Genomic DNA, 24,451 nt, shown 5'->3' on the forward strand with positions numbered 1-24,451 from the left:
GAGGTAGAGTGAGAGTGAGAGGATAGGAAGATAGGTAATAGAGGGGTGGCGGGAGGGGGGGAGAGATAGAGAAATAGATAGTGAAAATAGATAGATAGAGAAATCGATAGATAGAGAAATAGATAGAGAGATAGGAAGATAGGAGGAGGTGGAGAGTGAGGGAGTTAGATAGTGGGATAGAGAGATAGAGAGATAGGTAGATAGGAGGAGTGAGGGAGGTAGATAGTGAAAGGGTTAGATAGGGGAGATAGAGAGGGGGATGCGAGTGAGGGAGGGGGATGAGGCAGGAGCAGGAGGGCAGGCGCGGGGAGAAGAAGACGGAGGAGGCAGAAGAGCCGAAGGCAGAAGATAGAAGACAGAAGACCGGAAGAACAGAAGAACAGAAGAACAGAAGAGTCAATGCCCTGAACTGTGCCTTCAGGACAGCAGTGGGAGTTGCAAACACTGGAAGGTCAAATTTACTACTCTAACTCCAGTCCTGGAATATTTGGGAAAGGTCAACAAAAATTATACTTTCCCCAACTATTTGTAGGAAGGGTTAAAAAGTAGTAATTTTGAATGCGAGAAAGTGCTGCCCCAAGGGCGCAGCTCAGGGCAAAAAACTAGGAATGCCATCTTTTTTCTCAAACGTTACAAGTTCCTGTTTTAAATCACAAACATGATTCGGTTAGTCGGTATTTATGTGTTCAAACATTAATTGAAAATAGACCCTTCATTTCTTTAATATTTATGCTCCTACACAAGATGATCCTAATTTTTGGTAACCATTAATTCAGAAATTCTGAATCTTGGAAACGTACCTCTTTTTATTAGGAAAATACATTAATACAATTTCTGCTCCACTTTTAGATATCCCCAAAGTCATCCCCAAAGTCATTTGCCGTATTTAAAGCATTCTTAGCTAATCCTAGGATAAATGATCATTAGACACACACATATTCTACTGAGAAGGGTTTTACTCATTATTCTAATTCTCATTCTACTTTTTCCCATACTGATTATTTCTTCTAGGAATTTATGCCATTCACCTTCAAATCGTAAAATAGAATCCACAACTGTTTCTGACTATGCCTTAATTTCATTTTCTGTGAACATATAACTAAATGGAGAATGAATACACATAGCATACTATCTGATGCAAACCAAAATACATTATTATCTGCCATTTCTTAATAGTTACATAATAATCAACCAGATGGCACTTCTAACATTACTCATAGTGAAGCTTTTATGGCTTATATTAGAAATGTTGCTGTCTCTATTATGGCACATAATGGATATTTTGTCTCTCTGCTACGGATGTAGCTACACAATTTAAGACATTTTATTCAGACCTTTATAGTAAGTCTGAAGATGCTCACAATACCATACATTTCTACTTACTTGCAACTTACCGCCCTTATCAAATTCTGTTAGAAGTATTCTCGAATCTCCTTTACTATGGAGGAGGGTTCCAATGCAATGAGATACCTAAATGCTAAACATCTCCAGGTCCTAATGGTATCCCAGCAGTATTTTATAAAACATTTACAACCCAGGTTTCCCCACTCCTTCTATCACTGTTTCAGGAATTTGCGAATAATGTGTCTGTGGAAGGATCTTTCAAAGAACCAACAATTATTGTTCTTCATAAACCAGATAAAGATCCTACATTAATCTATAATTATTGCCCCAGCTCACTTAATAATCAAGACTGCAACATTTATGTTAAAATTATGGCAACTAGACTTTCTCCAATTATAAACCATATTACTCATCCTGATCAATCTGGATTTATGAAAGGTAAATTATCCCCATACTAGGCTACTATGTCACACTATCACCTCCCTAAGGAAATTTAAATGGCACAAAGGTTTATTAGATTTGGATGCCTAAAAAATACTTTCAATACGGTCAATTGAAAATTCTTATTAAGCACAATGCAAAACTTATGTTTTGGTGCTACATGTTTCTCAATGGTGAAAGCAATGTATTGTTCACCCTCAGCAACTATTTCTGTTAATGACATTAAGGGGGTTATTACAACTTTGGAGGAGGTGTTAATCCGTCCCAAAAGTGACGGTAAAGTGACGGATATACCACCAGCCGTATTACGAGTCCATTATATCCTATGGAACTCGTAATACGGCTGGTGGTATATCTGTCACTTTACCGTCACATTTGGGACGGATTAACACCTCCTCCAAAGTTGTAATAACCCCCTAAGTCTTCCCTTTTTCAAATGCTTAGAGGTACTGGGCAGGGATGCCCTTTATCCCCCTAGCTTTTTATATTAGCTATTGAACCACTATTATCTCTCATTCATACTGTTGTGGCTATTACAGGTATTACCATAAATAATACAGTTCTTAAAGTTTCTACTTATACAGATGATGTTTTTATATATGTCAATGATCCTGTGCATTCTATGCTGGTGATTTTAGATATTATCAATGGTTATGCATTAGTATCAAGATATAGTTTAAATATCAATACAATAGTTTCTTCCCCTTTAAAATTGTTTTGTACTGCAGACACATTACATGGCACAGGAATTATTTGGAATAGTATTGGCATTAAGGGGGTCATTACAACCCTGGCGGAAGGTGGAGAACCGGCGGTAAGACCGCCAACAGGCTGGCGGTCTTACCCCAGCGTAATATGACCATGGCGGTTACTGCCATGGTCATCCGCCGGTTCTCCGTTCCGCCCGCCAGGGCTAAGACGACCGCCGGGCTGGAGACCTGGGTCTCCAGCCCGGAGTCCGTCACTATACCGCCGGCGGTATTTTGACCCGGCTTACTGCCGCGGTTTTCCAGCGGTCTGAACCGCCATGAAAACCATGGCGGTAAGCACTATCAGTGCCAGGGAATTCCTTCCCTGGCACTGATAGGGGTCTCCCCCACCCCCCACCCCCACCCCGACTCCCTCCCCTACACCCCCCACCACCCCTGCCACCCCCCAAAGGTGGCAGGGCCCCCCTCCCCACCCCGACCCCCAACATCACATCACTCACTCACACACGACACGCACGCAGGCACCACCTACACACTTACATACTTACACGCACACACGCCGACATACATGCCTACATCCACACACACAGTCATACACGCACACCCACATTCAAACATACACTCAAACATCCATACAGACATACCCACAGACATACACGCACTCACACACCCCCTCTACATACACACACGCACACCCCCATGCACGCACACAACTCACAACGCCCCCCCACCCCCTTCCCCTCACGGACGATCGACTTACCTGGTCCGACGATCCTCCGGGAGGGGACGGGAGCCATGGGGGCAGCTCTGCGGACACCACACCGCCAACAGAACACCGCCACGGTGAAGCACAGGACATGATTCGCTGGGCGGTGTTCTGTTGGCGTGGCGGTGAAGCAACCTCCACTTCTCCGCCTCCCGCCAGTATGGCTGTTGGCGGCTCTCCGTCGGAACAAGGACGGCGGGCAGCCAACGGACATAATACGCCGAGCGGAAGACCGCCACCACTGGCGGTCTTCAGCACGGCGGTACCTCGGCGGTCTTGCGAAAAGACCGGCGAGGTCGTAATGACCCCCTAAGTGTCTTGGTACTTTTTTTTTAATTGAATAGAAAATACAGTCAAAATGAATTTTGCAAAACTATTGACTAAAGTTACGGAAAAAATGAACAAATGGTCCCTAATCAATTCATCACTGTGGGGGAAAATTGAAGCAATTAAAATTGTGACAGCTACACAACTATTATACATACCGTTGATGTTACCATTAAATTTTCCTGTATCTTTTTTTAACAACAATAATAAACTCCTTGCTAAATTCATTTGGAATAATAGGGCTCCATGGAATAAATATAGCATTTTACAAACTTCAGAACTAGAAAGGGAATTAGGGATTCCAGATTTTTTTAAATATCATGTTTCCTTTTTAACTGCACAAAGTGTTTATTGGTTTTCTAATCCGAATCACGACTGAACACCCTCATGGGTTTTAATCAAGAAACACACTTTCCTTTACAAGCAATTCTTACTATGGATCTTAAAAATGCAAAGTTTTATTCCACAATCATTTTTGTTATTAAAACTTCTATATTGAGTCTGGATGTAAAATTTGGTAATCAAATTTTATCCTCCAAGAAAGTATCTTTATGGACTAATCTCATGATCAGGCTGAATACTTTGATCTCTTGATGGAAAAAATGGATACATGCTGTTACATTTTATATTTCAGATATTTGTCACAGTAATATTATTTACAAGCTAAATTTCAGATTCTTGCACTCAAATATTTTATAGATATGTTATACTGTGTAATCGATTCTCAATGCTTGCAGTAGCTCTATTCCAAGTCCTCAATGTTCAGGCATAGAATTATTTATTTGGTATCCATAGACCATCCTGGTCATATTGCTTCTAAAATGTATTACAAAAGCTACCAACTTACTAAAAATAAGTAGATTCTGAACTCCCATCATAGATAATAACTATTCTATTCAAACATGGAATAAGTATAGTTATGTAATATTTCAAATTGGCTTCCATCACCTATATGTCAGACCAATTCTTTCATATTGAAAATGTGTTATTGGACCCATGTTAAGTTATATAATGTAAAAACTACTCAACAAAGCAGATTGATGGCATTATAAAACTGAACTTGGTTCACTGAGCCATATGCTATTTGAGTGTCCAGTTATTTGGTGCGATATGTGGCGTACAATCTCACAACTTGTTCATTTTTATATTTCTATTACGTATGAAAATAATAATGGTAAATCTTCACTTATCACAAGTCCACTTTCATATACAGATGCCAAATTGTTTGATTTATTATTTTCTCTTGTTTCAAACCCATTACTATGAATTGGAAATCTACTAATGATTAATCTTCAAATGCCTGGTGGAACTGTATAATATATATGAGAAATGGATTGAATTCTCTCTTAAGAAGAATAAGAAGTCACCTTTTATTAAATCATTAATCTGGAAAACTGTTGATGATTTTCCTAATACTAGCTGAGTTGTTAAATGAGACTGAATTAGATAATGTTATATAACTAGTCCTATCTATGTTTGGGTTTTATGATTCGTTGTTTACTTGTTATTTATAATAATATATTCTTAGAGGGATGTCTTCTTGTTGTTCTATTATTATAAATATCAATAAAGTATTTTGAACAAGAATGTTTGTCCTGATTGATGATATGATAATTAAATATCTGGCTATAATGATGAACACAGAACATCTCTTATCACTAGTAGCATCAAGATATGGATCATTGTTCTGAAATGGTGGCTAATTGTTGGGGTCATTCAAAAGTTGCTTTACTACACTTGTTATGCGGTTCCCATTTTGATAATCGGACTGCTTGCGTAGGACGGCAGCACTACTGAGTGTGGGAGACTGAGTGCACCCCACACCGCTTGCCAGCTGTCAACCTAACTCCTGGCTAGCTTACAGTGTCTCAGCGCAACCTAAAGGATTCACCCCAACCCCATACCTGAATCAAATAGCAGGGCTCTGCCTGTGATGCAGGTGGCAATCTACTCAGGAGGCTGAGATATCAGCACCAGTGTCAGCAAAGCTGTCGATCAAAAGAAAGGCATCCCAAGATGGCCATGACAATAATGCACTCTACCCTCATTGGGTATAAGTGTAGTTTATAAAATGACCCATACATCGTTTGGACAGCAGTTCTGATATAATGCTGTGTCTCGAAAACAGAAGCCGGCTCCTGGGCTGGCAACATGTTTTGGCATTTCATGTACAATGCATATCACCAATGAATGAGGATTACAGATTAAGGCCCTCATTATCACTTTGGCAGTCTTTTTTCTAAGATCCCCAAAGCCGCTGCAGTCAACAGACCGCCAATGCTGGCAGTCTGCTGACCGCCATATTAGGAGACCTGAAAGGACTTCTGCCCGTTTACGGGCAGAAATCCGACTCCGTCGGCCTGGCCAACAGAGTTGAAGAGGTGGTTCCACCACCAGCACCGCCACAGCAATAAGTCACTGCCCACCTTATTACGATATGTAATACGGCTTTGCGGAGTCTGGTGCAGTGCTGGCGGTGGAAAACGCTAGAACCCATCCCCACCCGGACGACCAACTCATCGGAAAAGGTAAGTTGATTATCTGAAAGGGGGGGTGAGGGCTGTTGGGTGCATGTATGTGGTATGTGCATGTATGTGGGCCTGAATGGGTGTGCGTATGTATGTGTGCGTGTACGCTGTGTGTTTCTTCATGTATACGGAGGGGGTTGTCAGGGTGCGAGTGCATGTGTGTTTGTAGGCAGAGGACTGGTGGTATCTGTCTGAGTGTGTATAGGTGTGCAAATGGGGGTGTCTGAGCGTGTTTGAGAGCAAGCGAGTGGGGTGTCTGGATGTATGCGTGCAGTTAGGGGGGTGTCTGCATTTATGCGCAGGGAAGGGGGTGTTGGGGTAAGAGTGAGTAGGTGTGTGTATTTGGATGCATGTGAGAGGGAGTGCCAGTGTGCAAGTCTGTGAGTGAGTGGGGGTGTCTGTGTGCAAGTGTGCAAATGAGGGGGTATGTGCAAGTGTGCATATGCTGAGGGGGTAGTGTGTGAGTGTACGCATGTGTGGAGGGGTTGGGATGTGCAAGAATGCGGAGGGAGTGGGGGTGTGAATGATTGTGGAGGGGGTGCATATGTGTGAGTGGGAGTATGTGTATGTCCGTGTGAGAGCGGGTGGTGGTGTTTGTATGATATGTAGAGTTGGGTGGGGGGTGTTTGCAAGTGTGTGGATGGGTGGGGGGTGCATGGAGGTGTGTGGAAAGGTGGGGGAATGCATGGAGGTGTGTGGACATGTGGGGGGGGTGCTGGTGACAGGAATGGGGATTCCTGTTGCCGGGTGCATTTCTGCCAGGGTCCTGGCCGTTTGCTGCCTCGTAATGCGGGTGGTGGCCTCAGGCCTGTGGCCGCCCCGGAGGAGCTCACCACTGGCTGCGTCGGTGCGACCACCAGCGGGACAGGCGGCATTGTGGCGGTTTGGCTTTGGCCAAACCCCACAACTTGTAGTGCTGGCTGCGTCGGTGCGACCACCGGTGGGCCAGGCGGCATTGTAGCGGTTTGGCTTCAGCCAAGCCCCACAACTTGTAGTCATACTCGGTGTGGTACAAGGCTAGTTAAATGGCATAGTGATCTTTGTCTTCCTAGAAGAAGCAGCTGATAAAATATGTAAATGTGAAGGCTAAAAAAAAGGCTTGCTAAAATACTAATAAAATATGGTATAAGGTAAAATAATACACAAACAGTGAAACTAAGCTAAGATAGGGGTGCCGAACCCGGTTTCTAAAAGGGCCTTATGGCACCCTCCCTTTGCTATTCTAGGAGTGCAGATTCTAAAATCCCTAAAGGAATAAAAGATAAAATAGTATAAAATAGTATAAAGCCTATAAAAATCATACAGATGTCAATGTCAACAAGCAGAACAGCCCATAGAAAAAATAGCCAATTAAAAGACATTGTATAATTAGTACAAACACGTTTGTAAAACATGGGTCTGAATTAAAATTAACAGAATCCTACATGAAGTCGTTGAACACATCAGTGGCGATGGGATGCAAGAGGGACCCCCACTTCAGCAGATAACATCACCACCAGAGCTTCATCCAAAAGATCAAATGAGCACACATGATCTGTAGCCTCAGCTGCGGCTAAGGGGGCAGCATTCCATGCCAGATGACGGGGCACCAGGAGTCGGGGCATCCTGGTTGTTGGAAAATGGGTTATTGGTAGGGCAGGTAGGTACCTACACCTAGCAACAAGCCACTAACCTCCACCTAGGTACAGTTAGGTCTCAGTAAATTAATCCCAGCTCAACCCTTGGTAGCTTGGCAACGAGCGTCAAGGCTTAACTTAGGAGACAAAGTGTAAAGCATTAAAATATCACAAAACAGTAATCAAATAAAACACAGGAAACAGTTTAAAAATCCAAAACCAATTTATAAAAATAGTTTATATTTTTATCTTTAAAATGACACAAAAACGATTAAAATCGGTTCAGGGGAACCAGAGATATGAATTTTTAAAGAATTACTATTTTTCTAGCGCTTAGAAACAAAAAGCGCCAATCGGGTCATCTGGTTGCACCAGGACCGGGGCAAAGTCAAACTTTCAGGCTGACCGCGATGGAGCCCTGCTCGGCTACAGGTCGCGGGAGGCCTCGGTTAAAAAGTTACCTTCTGACTTAGTCTTTATTTTGAAGTTTTTCTTCACCGGGACGAACCTGCCAGTTGAATCCGACCTCCTGGAGCCCTTGTCCGGATACGCGATGTGGGTTTCCTCGGTGGAGACTTTTACCTTCGGACTTAGTCGTTTTTTCGAGATGAAAATCCTTCGACCGGGGTAAATCTGGATCTTCATCCGACGTCCATGGAGCCCTTCTCGGATACGATGGCTGGGAGGTCCCGGTCAACTTTTTACGTTCGGACTTAGGCCCTCATTCGGACCTTGGTGGGCGGCGGAGGCCGCCCGCCAAAGTCCCGCCGTCAAAATACTGTACCGCGGTCGCAAGACCGCGGCGGGTATTTTGACTTTTCCCCTGGGCTGGCGGGTGGCCGCCAAAAGGCCGCCTGCCAGCCCAGAGGAAAACGACCTTCCCACCATGAAGCCGGCTCGTAATCGAGCCGGCGGAGTGGGAAGGTGCGACGGGTGCTACTGCACCCGTCGCGTATTTCACTGTCTGCTATGCAGACAGTGAAATACTAGCGGGGCCCTCTTACGGGGGCCCCACGACACCCCCTACCGCCATCCTGTTCCTGGCGGGCGAACCGCCAGGAACAGGATGGCGGTAGGGGGTGTCAGAATCCCCCATGGCGGCGCAGCGAGCTGCGCCGCCATGGGGGATTCAAATGGGCAACGGTTTCCATTTCTGACCGCGGCCAAAGCGCCGCGGTCAGAATGCCCAAGGGAGCACCGCCGGCCTGTCGGCGGTGCTCCCGCCCCGTTGGCCCTGGCGGTGCAACACCGCCAGGGTCATAATGAGGGCCTTAGTCTCTTTTTTGGATGTTTTTCTTTACCGGGACGAACCACGAAGTCAGGACGGGTCGCGGTTGAGGAAAGCCGGCTAGAATTTCCGCGGCGGGTCGGTCCCTCTCTGGAGCTTTTTTCCAAAAATTCTCAAATCTTTTCCAAACTTCTGGGGCTTCACCCAGATGTTCTTTTAAGGTTCTTTTGGGGTCCACAGCTCACCCCAAGGGTCCAGAAGTTCTGTGATGGTCCTTGGGGGGTGCGGACTTCAACTCCCAGAATGCACCTGGCGCAAACTCCTTTTTGGCCACTGGACAGTGGTCAGCTGGTCGCTTTCTTCAGGAGTTGGTGCAGGGGACTCTGGTTAGCAATTTTTCACCTGTAGCAAACAGGGAGTCCCTCCTTGAACCAGTTGAAGCCAGGCAAAGTCCTTCTTGTGGTGAAGCCCAAGTGTGCAGCTGGTGCAGTCCTTCTGAGTGCAGGGTCCAGGTGCAGGCCAGGGGTCCAGCAGGGCAGTCCTTCTTCTCCTTAAGTTCCTTCTTCTTGAAAGTTGGCGGGGATCTGAGGCGTGGGTGCAGGTCTGCCAGTTTTATCCTTGCTCCTGGGTGAAAAGCAGGGGGGTCCTGGTCCTCCAATCAGGTACAGGGTCGTCCCCCTGTGATGACCACTTCCTGGGAAGTGTGGCAAAAATCCATCCCAAAAGGCAACAGTCTCTAAAAATCCAACATGGCTGAATCTGATTTTTGGAGGTTACATCTGGCTGAGCCCACCCACTGGTGTGGCTAAAAACCATAAACACACCCCTCTCCTGCCCTCTCCTAATCTAATCAAGGGGGCACCTAGTTGTCTGGGGTTGCAGGATGTGGGGGTGTTGCTGGGTGCTGCAAATGTCCTTCTCTGCCTTTGAAGACCAGTTTGGCAGCCCTCCCCCTTCCTGCCTCACCATCTGCTGAGGGGAGATTCTCTCCCCCAAGCACATTCATTTGTGTGAAGCCAGGCCACTTCACACCTCATCAAGGCAGCCTGGCAGAAGCTGCTGCAGGCTGGCCAATCAGAGCACAGCAGCAAAAACAATGCAGAGCTGAAATTGGCAACTTTTTAGGTAAAGTCTAAACTTTTTACCTGAACAAGTTATATTAAATCCAACAACTGGAAGTTGTGGGATTTATTACAACAATTAATTTGATACCAAATTCTTGGTATGTAACATTTAAGGAGACTTTAAAATGTAAAATAAAGTCTGCCCATTCTAGCCTATGAAGGCCATTTACTTCAATGAGGGAAAAACGAATTTGGCTGTTTTTACCTCACCAGGGCTTATAAATCTATTTTTATAAAGTCCCTGCTTATAGTTACATGGCACCCAGCCCTAGGGGCACATAGGGCACACCTTAGGGGTGACTTATATGTAAAAATAAGGTAGTTTAAGACTTTGGAAGTACCTTTAATTCCAAAGTCGAATTTTCATATAACTTTAATTTAAAAGCAGCCAGCAAGGCAGGCTTGCTTTTAAAATGACACTGGGCACCTCAGCAGTGCACCTAGGTGTGCACCACCTATGCTGTGGTCCCTAAACCTACATGCCCTACCATATACTAGGGACTTATAGGTAGGTTAACTTAGCCAATTATAATTAGCCTAGTTTGCATATCCATTTTACACAGAGCACAGGCCCTGGGACTGGTTAGCAGTACCCAGGGCACCATCAAAGTCAGGAAAACACCAGCAAAAAGAGGAAAATGGGGGCAAAAAGTTATGGGGCCTCTGCAATCAGCCCTGTTTTCTCACACTGGTCAAGAAGGATAACTCATAGGAAGTGGCATGGAGCAACTACAATCCCTTAAGACAACTCCGGGAATGAACCCTCAAAGGGAACATCATTAGATTCATGTCCTCAGAAAGCACCTGTTACTGAACAAGACACACTGCCATTGAGTTATTGAAAGGGCACGATGAGCAATGGAAAACAGGATGCACACAGCAGGACACCGGCTTAAATGAGAGTGACCAATTTTTACTATGTTCTTCCAGTAGTGATACTCAAAACAGGGATGTGGAATTCCTATAGCCTGATACCCGGGACCTATTTTTTGGGGTCAAGGCCAACAGGTTTTCATGTTTATTTTGTCCTTGGGACAAGTAGACCCAACCCCCTGCAGCACAAACCCTTTGGCTGCAAGTTTACAGAGAAGGGAACTGTCTGCAGTTGAGTTAGTGTGTGTGTTAAGCTAATGTTAATGCTGTTCAAACCTGTATTTATGTTCATTAATGAGAAGCCTTCATTTTTAGTGGAGTGCTCTAAATTAACATTTTAAGGTCACACTGCACTACTGATAGTGGTTCCACTAAAAATAATGCACACGTTTAAAAAGTTTAACAATATGAGGCTCCCAGAATGCTCTCCGATTAGATACAAATGCTTGCAGAAGCTTGTAAGCATGAGTGATGATTCTTTGCTTTAAAAACAAAAATGTTAAAAAAAATGCAAGTAGGAAAAAAATAGTTTCACTACTGTGAAATTTTAGGTGCTATTTCTTTGAAGCGTCATTTAGTAAAATGTGTTGATGTATGCTAGTATTTCCCAAAAATATTCCTAATGGAAACTCAGTGTGACCATTTTCAACACAGTTTTAGGAAGCAAGAAAATAAACAAGCACTGGCAAAGCCAACCAATCTGACATTTTTTTGTGAGTCTTTTGGTTTCGTCAGTGCATGTCTTGTTTTGACACGGCTTCTGTAACACTTTATTGTTGTGAGAACTGCCAGGCACTCACCATTGTAGCAAACACTGGCAAAAAGAAAAAAAAGTTTTGGTCTCAAGAAGCACACATTGCCACCAGTGGCGTAAGGCCCTGCAGCCCCTTCCAGGAGGCCCCCTCTCACAGCACCTGCCTTGAATGAGTCCGGAGGGAGACCCCCTCCCGTTTTGTTATGCCACTGATTGCCACAGCAGTTCCTGGCACTGAACAAACCTACTGTGTGGAGCAATTTGCTCCTTGTGGAAGAGCAGAATGCGAACACTCACAGTAAAGCCAGTCAATAGAAAAATAGCAGTTTAATAAAAACATCTTTGTTAACGCCAGATCTAATTAGGAACCCAATTCTTAAAGAAAGTCATACAAGTGCACCCATGGTATGTCTTTGCATTAGTGGTTTTCATGTATTCACAAGAACTTACAGAAGTAGACCAGGAAATCATACTCCAAGAAAATATTTGTGAACTGTATTCTAGCAGGAGCAAATATGCATGTGTAGATTTGCTCCTGCAAAAATCTGTTGAGCGTTTACAAGTTCACTTTCCCTCCAACCACTTTATTCCCAACCACGGAAGAACTTCTACTTCTGCAATTGTGAGGAGTAATTTTCCAACCTTTCTCATTATGAGACAAGATTAGAGGAGAGCTGGTGAAAATCCTTAAAACATGCAAGTTAGTAGGTTTGCAGACTCAAAGGCATTCCAGCCCTGGAACTATTGCTTACTGCTTCCTCCAGCCCCAGTATGAAAATCTGCTAGATGGTGGCAAAATAAGGAAATTGCTATAGTAAGGATTGAAATTGTAAGCATTCAAGCCCTACTATAGTAGTAGAACTGGCATAATCAGAGGGGCTATTATCAGAGCTCTTATATAATTATATGGCTGCTGTAATTTGTCGCAGCACTACATGGCACCAAAGGGACAAGTAGATTTTTTTAGAGGACAATTACATTTAAGAAGCAACCTGTCCAATCGACAAGTAGATATTTTATTAAATTCCACACCCCTGCAAAAGTACTGCATCAAACGTTCATGACCCTGTTGGGCTGGTGTGAGCTTCATCATCCTTCTTGTTTGAGATGGGGCAGCCACTGCTAATCAAAAACAGCAAGAGCAGAATACCGCCAATTAATGCCAATATTAGTGGAAAATCTCCAAAAACAATCAAAGAAAGTGAGTGTATAGCTGACGGGATCATCCCAAAAATGGTCTGGAATGTGCTTACAAAACCAGAGCCTAAAGATTTTTTTAAAGTATCCAATCTCTGAGGGTTTGGATGCAATATAAATACAGCTCAGCAATTCACGCTTTTTGGAAGTATTTTCCTTAAACAAGCTGCAGCTTCTATTTGTGAAAGCTTCCACATTTCATTGTATATTGCATACAAAAACCTTTTGGGCATGGTTTTCTAGGACCCAGCAAGAAATCTTGCAAGTCAATGTCTTCAGAGAGAAGAGAGAAGTGTTCTTTAATGGCTGTCAATGTACAATGTTGCAACCATTGCTGACATAATTTTCCCATGCTGTAAGTGGGTACTATACCTTTGTGTTTAGTAGTGTTTCGTAGTGATCTAACAAAGGTCCGGTCTGCTAGCTTTTATAAAACTCTGTGAAGAGTTAATAAAACATGCATGGCAATCATCTGTCCACTGGCCACAATAACCACTCGATAGGAGGTCAAAGTGTTAAATGTACCATTCTTAACAACACGATTGAGCTGAGCTTCTGTAAAATTCACAACATTTTGCCAATCATCAAATTTTACTATTGAAGGAATGCTGGGCACATTGGTTTCTTATACTTTTGTTAATTGAAGACATGTTGTTTGCTGAATAGTTTCATTCATAAAAATCATTTGTACCAAAATCAGACATGCTTTGAATAAGGCATCCATGTTTTGTACCTACAGTCGTTCTTTCTCCAAACTATTTTCAAATCAATTGTCTTCTTCCAATATTCATAACCTTTGTTTTGCCAAGTGGGAAACAACTAAATAAAATACATTAATTTGGTGTCAGTAAGTAGGGTTTTCCTAGCTTTAACTGGTGTTAATTTGGGTTACTCTGGGTTAGCAGCATCATGCCCAGAGCAATAAATACATTTATCTACATGTGTTTTAGAACTTCCCACCGGCGGAGTAGGACAATGTTCCCATTGTGTATAATTGAAAACTATAGAAGGGGTACTAGCTCTTTGCAAGTAATGGTGTCCATAACAATGGTAACAGAACATTTTGCCATAATTAGCCGACTTCAAGTACGTATCTTCACTTTCAAATAGAGTATAATATTCACGCTCAGAAAACATAAAATAAACAGTTTTAACATCCCAGCCATCTGATGCAACCCCAGGCGTGATAATACAATTCATAAAAATGTTAAAAACATAAGGAATTTGTATCATTTCAGTTGTACCAAATACATCATATGGAACCTTATAAACAATTCAGTCAGGGTCTGGAACAGCAAAAATATTCACTAGGGACAAGTCTATTTGTAATTTGTGAGACAACATGAAGGTTTTAGAACCTAGGCCCATATTTATACTTTTTTAGTGCTGCATTTGCGTTGTTTTTGACGCAAAATCGGCGCAAACTTACAAAATACCATTGTATTTTGTCAATTTGCGCCGATTTTGCATCAAAAAACAACGCAAATGCGGCGCTAAAAAAGTATAAATATGGGCCCTAATTTTCATGCACTCACCTGGTTCTGACTGCAGAAACAATATTGGACTACTAATCCTACCTGGGGCAGTGAATGAAACAAGTAACCACAACCTTAATTCACTGATTGCACCCAAGGGGAAGAGGGGTTGGGAGGAAAAAAAGATAGACTTGAGTCACTGGGTCTGCTCTTCTGCCTTGTGAAACTGCTCAGGAGGGTCTGTACTCCCTGGAACTTTTTGTGGTGATGTGGGTTTGAAGCAATTAAAACAACAAGAACACATGTTTGCTAACAGTTCTCAGTGTTTGCTAACTGTTTAACCTCTTTAGTGCGTGTGACGGCCAATGGCCATCACACGCACCCCCTCCCTGGATCAGGTCATGACCACTGGCCGTCACCAGGGGGAGATTCAGAAGAGCTTCCGGGTCTACGCCAATACGTGACATCAGTGCACCACAGTTTTCCCCACCGGAGGATCAGAGGAGCAGGTAAGTGTCCTATCTTGTAAGAGTATCACATGGGGACAAAAATGCCAAAACGGCCTCTCCAGATGGCAGGAAGGCATTGAAAGGTGAGAGTCTGCCCTTTCAATCAATGTTTTCCTGGTTTCGTTTTCTGGCAATGGATTGCAGCACGGCTGCTTTCCACGGGCAGGAAGCAGCCCAAGGCCCCAGAGATCTTGTATGGGGGGTGTCGGCCCCCCTGTAAGTTGGCCAGTCCCTTATACGAGGGGCATTTTTTTTTTTTTAAAGAATGGCTTTGCCCTGGGGGCGATCACGCCTCCCACAGGATAGAAATACATGAAAAATAAAAATAAATGGTGCAAAACAAAATGGCAGGTCAGCCCTCCTGACACGTGCAGATACCCTAAGGGGCATAATTTATTTGAAAAAGAATTGTTTTCCCCTGGGAGGGGGGCTTGATGGCACCCACCCCCAGGGGATTAAAAAAAAATAAAAAAAATAAAAGCTCAATGAAAATGGCGTGAGTCGGCCCTCCTGACATGGCCAACCCCTCTATAGGGGCATAATTTTTTTAATCATTTTTGGTTTCCCTTGGGGTTGGGATCGTCCCCCAGGAAGCTACACATGTATTTAAAAAAAAGTGATATCTATATCTATATCTATCTATCTATCTATCTATCTATCTATCTATCTATCTATCTATCTATCTATATATATATATAGAGAGAGAGAGAGAGACTCTACTGATCAACTTTCACGGTTTGGGTCACCCCCATTTTCACACTGTACATGAGCAGATATTGTTTTTTGCTATTGCAGTGCATGCTGCATTTCAATGACAATTCTGCTGCATTGCCCCTGCATCATCCAGACCATGACAGCTTGTTCAAAATTCAGCCTGTTGTGGAACATTTGTCTGCCAGGTTTCCAGAGATCTATACTCCTGGAATAAATATAGCAGTCGAAGAGTCCTTGATCCTGTACAAAGGGTGGCTGCTGTTCAGGCAGTACATAGCAAGAGAAATAGCTCGCTGTGGCATCAAGCTGTACATGCTGTGTGAAACCTCTACTGGCTATGTGTACAGCTTGAGAGTGTATACAGAGAAGAACTCCACGCTAAACCCTGTAGGTTGCCCTCCCATGTTAGGGGTCACAGGAAAGATTGTACTGGAGCTTGTCCATTCACTCCTTCACAAAGATTATAACCTTTATATGGACAATTCCTATACAGGAGTAGAGCTGTTCAGTGAGCTCTAAAAAACTGGCACTGTGGCCTGTGGTACAGTTCGTGGTCACTGCAAAGGATTCCCATAGGAGCTTGTTTGCAAGAAGCTCCAGAAATTTCAGAGTACTGCACTGCGTTCCAACAAACTGCTCGCAGTCAAGTTCTTGGATAGGCGTGATGTGTACGTGCTCACTACAGTTCATGATGAGAGCACTTCCCTCATCACAGTTTGGGGTCAGATGGCCGAAGTCCACAAGCCCACCTGTATACTTGATTACAATAAATGCATGGGCGGAGTGGACAGGAACAACCAGGTTCTTCAATAATACAATGCGAGTGATAAAGCTGGTACAAGAAACTTTACCCACCTGATCCAGATGGCAACATACAATGCGTATGTTGTTGATTGTCAGACAACCACAGGAAGACCCATGTCTTTCCTTGTTTTTCAGTTGTCTTTGATTAAAAGTCTCATTGCCGCTACAGAAGCAGCAGCCTCCACTTCATATGTTCTGGAGGAAGTGGCAAGGCTGCGGGAGCGACACTTTGCTGATCATATTCCTAAAATACCCAAAAAGGATCAATCATATCGATGTAAAGTATGCTTGAAGCAGGGAAAGAGGCAGGAGAGTTGTGTATACTATCCCCAGTGCTCATCTCAGCCAGATCTGTGTTTTCCTGTTTTCTTTATGTTGTATCAAACTAAAGTAAAATTCCGGGAAACTGACTCAGGTGGAGCCGCCGTTGGGTGAGCTTTTCAATAGCTATGCATGGATACCTAACGTCCATGGGGCACTACTTCATTAGGCAAGCAGTCACAGAATTTTAGTTCATCTACTTCAGGAAATCATGGACTTCCTTATGGCCTGCTCAACACCTTTATTCACAATCAGATTGTGGTAAGTGTTCTGTTCGATGAATAACAAGCATTATAGTGCCCACACTGCACATACTAGTTGACAGAACATGTCATGTTGTCACAGAGTACCCTGTGTGGCAAAATATTAAAGGCATGACTGTATGCTACACAAGGACCTTTCTGATTGCCAACAAGAACCAGAGTATGTGTAATAAGTCAAGCAAATGTCCTGTGAGATATATTCACAAACATTTCTACTTGTTTGAAAGTGTGCAAGCTCAATTTGTAGCTTCACTTTACTTCCAAAGCAAAAGTAGAGGTGCCGGTGAATGAGTCCCACAGAATATTTTTTGGCTTTTAACTTTAGAGACCTTAAGTAGTATTCACCATCATGACTGCCTTAGTTTTAACTGTAGATATCCTTGCTCAGTTCAAGGAATAGGTCTCACAAGGCATGATTGGACACCCCCAACTTGCATCCACAAACTAGAAGGAGTTATATTACACACCAAGTGCGCTGATGGTGCAAGAAATACATGTTTTCTTGAGCTTCAAGTAGCTAGGGATGGACGGCATTAGTATACATTCACTTTGCAATTATACAGGATTAGTCAGGTGCCAGATGAGGACAGAGACATGAACGGGTAAGAAAGGCTTACGGTAGGTGTGCTTTCCCAGGGATATTGCATAGGAAGAAGGCAGATGGTAAAGGTAATACAGATACACATCATCTACACCTGTGGACTCAAACCCATTGGTGCCATGCTCGCACTGAATTACTATGACACTCATGGGTCAGTGATTGACCTGCTTTCCATGTTCATCCTCCATCAGAACTTCGAAGATGTTCAATTTGCTGTATGCAAGGACTACCATTGACCATTGTGTGGTCCATCCCTGTCACAGGAACTAGGCCCAGGCACACCAGTGGGGTGGCATTTTTATCAGGAGAAGTTGGGTAACGCTGGGTTGTAAGAAGTTTGTGGATCCCTGCACATTCCTGTACTTTACGTCACAGAAATGCAAATAAAAATAGTTTTTTTTAATCAACATTTTACCTTTGCATGGTATTCTGGGCCTTTGGGGAATCTACACAAGAGATACCTCCCTGGACTCCCCATGATGTCTACTTTTCAGAAATGTCTGGTTTGATAGGTTTCCCTAAATGGTTCCTGATCCCAGGACTAATTAGCACACTCACCTTAGTTATCATTATTGCCACAATATGTTTCAGGCACTTCCCTGTCAGGGCCACATGGCCTACCCACACAAGTGAGGTACTATTTTTATTGGGGGACCTGGGGTAATGCTGGGTGGAAGGAAGTTTGTGGCTTCCCTCAGATTGCAGAACTTTGCAGCACCGAAATGTGAGGAAAATGTGTTTTTTAGACAAAATCTGAGGTTTGAAAGAATTCTCAGTGACAGAAATAGGTGAGAGCCCCACAAGGCATCCAATCCTGGGTTTCCGTATGTGTCTAGTTTTAAAATATGTACAGGTTTGCTATGTTTCCCGAGGTGCCGGTGAAGCTAGAGCCCAAAATCCATAGCTAGGTACTTAGCATAAAACGAATCTGTTTTCAGTGAAAAAAGTAATGTGATGTGCCCATGTTGTGTTTTGCGGCGTTTCCTGTCATGGGCACTAGGCCTACCCACACAAGTGAGGTACCATTTTTATTGAGAGACTTAGGGGAATGCTGGGCTGAAGGAAGCTTGTGGCTTCGCTCAGACTGCAGAACTTTGCAGCACCGAAATATGAGGAAAATTTGCTTTTTAGACAAAATCTGAGGTTTGAAAGAATTCTCAGTGACAGAAATAGGTGAGAGCCCCACAAGGCATCCAATCCTGGGTTTCCGTATGTGTCTAGTTTTAAAATATGTACAGGTTTGCTATGTTTCCCGAGGTGCCGGTGAAGCTAGAGCCCAAAATCCATAGCTAGGTACTTAGCATAAAACGAATCCGTTTTCAGTTAAAAAAAGTCATGTGATGTGCCCATTTTGTGTTTGGGGCGTTTCCTGTCATGGGCACTAGGCCTACCCACACAAATATCCACTGCTAGACACTTTGCGAAGAACGCATCCGTTTTCAGTGGAAAAATCTGATGTGTCCATGTTGTGTTTTGGGGCATTTCCTGTCACGGGCATTGGGCCTACCCACACAAGTGAGGTACCATTTTTATCGGACTACGTGGTGGAATGCTGGTCTGAAGGAAGCTTGTTCCTCCCCTCAGATTGCAGAACTTTGAATCAGCTAACTATGAGAAAAATGTGTTTTTTAAACACATTTTGAGGTTTGCAAAGGACTCTGAGTAACAGAACTTGATGTGAGCTCTACAAGTCACCCCATCCTGGATTTCCCTAGGTGTCTAGTTTTAAAAAATGTACAGGTTTGCTGGGTTTCCGTAGGTGCTGGCTGAGCTAAAGCCCAATATTCACAGTTGTACACTTGGGGCTTTTTCTGTCTCTGGCACTAGACCTAACCACACAAGTGAGGTACCATTTTTATCTGGAGACTTGAGTGAACACAGAATAGCAGAACAAGTTTTATTACCATTTGTCTTTCTCTGCATTTCCGCCTTCCAAATGTAAGACAGAGTGTAACAAAGAAGTCATTTTGAGAAATGCTCTGTAATTCATCTGCTAGGATGGGGTCCCCCAAATTCTGAGATATGCAAATAGCTACTGCTTCTAAACTCCTTATCTTGTGCCCATTTCATAAATACATAAGTTTCCTTGATACCTATTTTTTAGTCTTTATATTTTACCTAATGAATTGCTGTATACCCGGTACACAATGAAAACCCATTGCAAAGTGCAGCTCATTTATTGGTTCTGGGTATCTTGGGTTCTTGGTGAACCTACAAGCCCCATTTATCCCCACAATCAGAAGGGTCCAGCAGACATAATGATATATTGCTTTTGGAAATTTGCCATAGCTGGAAAAAGTTACAGATGAAAACAAAGACAGAAATGGCTGTTTTTTTCCAACTCAATTTCAATATTTTTTTCTTTCAACTGTTAGTTTCTACAGGAAATTCTTGAAGGATCTACAAAAGTGATCCCTTGCTGAATTCAGAATTGTTTCTACAGAAATGTATAGCTTTTCAAGATACACCATTGGTTTTACACCAATTTCTGTCACTAACTGGAAGGAGGTTGAAACCACAAAAAATAGGAAAAATGAGGTATGTCCCAGTAAAATGCCAAAACTGTGTAGAAAAATGTGGTTTTCCGATTCTAGTCTGCCTGTTCCTGAAAGCTGGGAAGATGGTGATTTTAGCACCATGAGCCCTTGATTGATGCCGTTTTCAGGGAAAAAACAGATGTTTTCTTCTGCAGCACTTCTTTCCCATTTTTCCCGAAACACCCAAATTTTAACTGTATCTTGGCTAATTTATCGGTCCCCACCAGGTGAATACACAAACCTGGGTATCTTTAGAATCCCCAGGATGTTGGTAAAAAAGGGAGCAAATTTGGCATGGCTAGCTTATGTGAAAAAAGTTATGTAGCCCTAAGCATGAACTACCCGAAATAGCCAAAAAAGGGCTTAGCACAGGGGGAGGGGTAGTCAGGGGGGTGGGCAGTCGTCCACCAGCTAAGGGGTTAAACAGTTGTTTACAATAATATCACTTACAGACTTCATCACAAATAAAGCTGGAGAGCAGATACTATTTAAAGGAAATACCAGTATTTTTCTGGCACTCCACTGAATGCCTAAAACAACAATGTTCAATTTAAAACTCCAACGTCAAGATTGTGCACTCAAGTCTTTACATGTTCTTTATACACAAAACCTGTCAAGAATACAAACATGAAGACCTTCAGTTCTAAGTCGAATAAAGTTTGGAGTGCCCACAAGGTAAAGAGTCCAGAGCACTAGGAGTTTCAAAATGTAAAACACATAGGCCCTCATTAAGACCCTGGTGATCCCTTGTTTGCCAGGGTTAATGTGGCGGTATCACCGCCAACAGGCTGGCGGTGTATACTGCCACATTATGAGTGTGGCGGGTGGGCCACTGCCAACCCGCCGCATCTCCACCCATACCACCATGGCCGTATGAACCGCCGGGCCGGAGATGTACATCTCTGACCTGGCGGTCTACAGAAGACTGCCGGCGGCATTATGAGCCGGCCTACCGCCATGGTTTCCTTGGCAGTAGAACCACCATGAAAACCATGGCGGTAGGGCTACCTGTGACAGGGAAGTCCTTCCCTGTCACCGGTAGACGACTTCCTCACCTCCACCCCAGCAAGCACCTGATCCCACCACCCTCCTACACACATAGCGCCCCACCCCCCTACAGTCACAGCACCCCCACTTACATCACGCCCCAACCCCCCACATACATGCACACGTACACCCACACACCACACATACACCCATTCACTTACACTTCTAGACATGCATCCACTCACTCTCATCCATACACGCATCCACTCACACATACAGGCATTCACTCACACATACACGCATTCAGGCACGCATTCACTCACACATACTCACACGCATTCAGGCACGAATTTACTCACACATACTCATACGCATTCAGGCACACATTCACTCACACGCATTCAGGCATGCATTCACTCACACATACTCACACGCATTCCGGCATGCAAAGACAGAAACATCCAAACATGCATACTCACACACATTCACACTGACATGCATACGCGCACTCACTTCAACATTCATACACGCATTCACTCACACGCATACAACCACGCACATACCACAACACTCACAGTCGCATTTACACACACACATTCATACACACACTCAGACACGCTCACACAGCAACAAACACCCTAGCTCCCCCCTACCCTCTCGGATGCCTGACTTACCTTGTTCGGCGAGGGGGTCATCCAGTAGGGAACGAGAAGGGGCACTGTCACCGCCAGCAGCGCCCCACCAGCAGGACACCACCAGGCCATATTAATGGTCTTAATACGGCTGGCGGTGTCCTTCTGGCGAGGCGGTGCAGGTGGTCGCACCGCCAGTGTGCTGCCATCCACCAGCATGGCTATTGGCGGATTTCCACCCACAATATGGCAGAAATCTGGCAGTACCCATTATATGGCGGGCAGAAGACCGCCAGCACTGGCGGTCTTCTGGCGCCTATGGCTTTGGCGGTCTCGCTTAGAGACTGCCAAAGTCATATTGAGGTCCATCATGTCTCATTTTCAAGATTTCAATTTTCTCCTTGAAGGAACTCAGGCGGTCATTCTGACCGCGGCGGTCGGCGGTTGCCGCCCGCCAAGCAATTCCCACCGAAAGACCGCGGCGGCCATTCCGGCTTTCCCGCTGGGGAGGCGGGCGACCGCCAGAAGACCGCCGGCCGGCCCAGCGGGACAGCCCCTTCAACAATGAAGCCGGCTCGGAATGGAGCCGGCGGAGTTGAAGGGGTGCGACGGGTGCAGTGGCACCCGTCGCGATTACTGGCATGTGCAGGGGCCCCCAGGGGCCCCACGGCACCCGTTCCCGCCATCCTGGTTCTGGCGGTGGACACCGACAGAAACAGGCTGGCGGGAAGGGGGTCGGAATCCCCATGGCGGTGCTGCAAGCAGCGCCGCCATGGCGTGTTCCCTGGGCCAGCGGGAAACCGGTGGGAAACCGCCAGCTCCCCTTTTCCGACCGCGGCTTTACAGCCGCGGTCAGAATGGCCCAGGAAGCACCGCCAGCCTGTTGGCGGTGCTTCCGCCGCCCTCCGCCATGGCGGTCATGGACCGCCAAGGTCAGAATGACCCCCTCAGTCTTAGACAAGTCTCAAAACTTAACTAAAGTTTAGTGTGGACTAATCTGAGAATCAAGTGCTTAGCCTAGTCTTTGATATTTCAACTGGAATCCAGAGGACGGCTGAAGAAAAAGAAGCCCAACAGGAGGTAGAATTATAGCTCTGGGTGCAAAGACAATGGCAACGTTGATGAAGTCAGGATCACAGGATCAATAGGAAGGCTTGGAAGACTAGAGCACTAGAAGTTCCAGGCAACTCATAAAGTGAGTGCAGGGAAGATGCTTGTGCAGGACTGGAACAAGGCCAAGTCTCGACTCAGGTTCAGATGGGGTAATTATACCCGATAGGAAGACTGTTCCAAAAGTGCATGTGGCTCAATAGGAAGGCTTGAAAGTTCCAATGGAAACCTGGGAGAAAACACGTGTTGACCTAACGCGTGTGACATATGGTGCTGGCAGATGCAAGTGATGGTTGGAATCAATTAACCAAAACAGCCAAAACCAAGGAAATTAGCTGTTGGTCAATAGGTCACACCAGTTGGTGTTAATAACGAAGGCAGGTGACAAAATACGCCTAACTGGTTACATGCAATAGGTAATGACGGATGGCAAAAAATGGAGCCAGTAGAGGTAAAAGAAAACTGGTAGATGTATCCAATGGTGGTTCATCATTGACAATCCCATTGGTTTGTGTTGCATTAGTGAATTGCATATTAATATTTTGGAAGTGTGGTAGGCCGAGTTAAAGAATAACATGTAGCTCAGGAGTCAGGTAGGTAAGTGATTTATTGATGAATAGGGTGATTGAGGAATAGGGTTATTCTCTGTGTTTCTTGTCATTCTCAGATGGTTTTTGGATTCGGTTCCCTGGGTCTTTTACGTCTTCTTGGTTCTTTTCTTCTATTTTAGGGCTCCCGGGATGCATAGGCATATAGAAGAAGAAGAAAAGTATCGGTAAGTGGTTGGTTTCATTACCTGTCTTTTTCTCCTTTCCTACCTTTTTCTTTCTCTCTGCCTCTATATTTTACTCTTCTTAATGGCTTTCTGTCTTCCTTTTGTCTCTGTCCTTTCTCGGGATTGGTACCGCTCTTTCCTGGTATTTTGGTATCCTCTGGCTTTTTTCCTTCCTGCCCGTAGCTTTCCTTAGTTTCTTACTAGCTTTCTCTTTCTTCTTGCTTTCTGTATAGTTCTTCGGAGGCCCTTTCTGCTTTCGTTGTTCCTGCGTATTATCCTGTTTTCTGATTACTTATAAGTGTGAGTGCCTTCTACTATTTTAGTGCTATTATAAAGTGCCCCTTTTCTCCATACCAGTGATACTATAACGTGCCCTTTTAATTCCCGGCTGGTTTATCTCCCACCGCCCACTCCCCCACGCTTACTGATCCCACTCCTCCCATCCTCCCTTCCCCGGCTTCTTTCTATAATGATGTGGTCACGCACCTGTGTAAGCCACGCTTCTCCAGAAGCGTGGCAGGATTCAGGCTTTCGCCTCCCGGGGCCAACGCGGATTGCAGACCTCCGTCTGCCGTCTCTTCGTCCTTTTCTCCCCAGCTGGGGAGAAACCACTCTCCAAACTCCTCGTCGCTCTCCTCCGGCTCACCTCGCTCCTCTTCGCAATTCTCCTCCTCGACTCCCTCCACCCCTCCGGGTGCCGACGCCGGTCTTTTCACCACCACTTCCTTCCGGGTTCCAGCTTGGAAGTCTGACATCACGGATGATGATCTCCTCCCATTGGTGCTCGCCCCATGCTGTTCCTGAATACCACGGGC

Source organism: Pleurodeles waltl, chromosome 8 (assembly GCF_031143425.1).
Source record: "Pleurodeles waltl isolate 20211129_DDA chromosome 8, aPleWal1.hap1.20221129, whole genome shotgun sequence".
Taxonomy (NCBI): Eukaryota; Metazoa; Chordata; class Amphibia; order Caudata; family Salamandridae; genus Pleurodeles; species Pleurodeles waltl.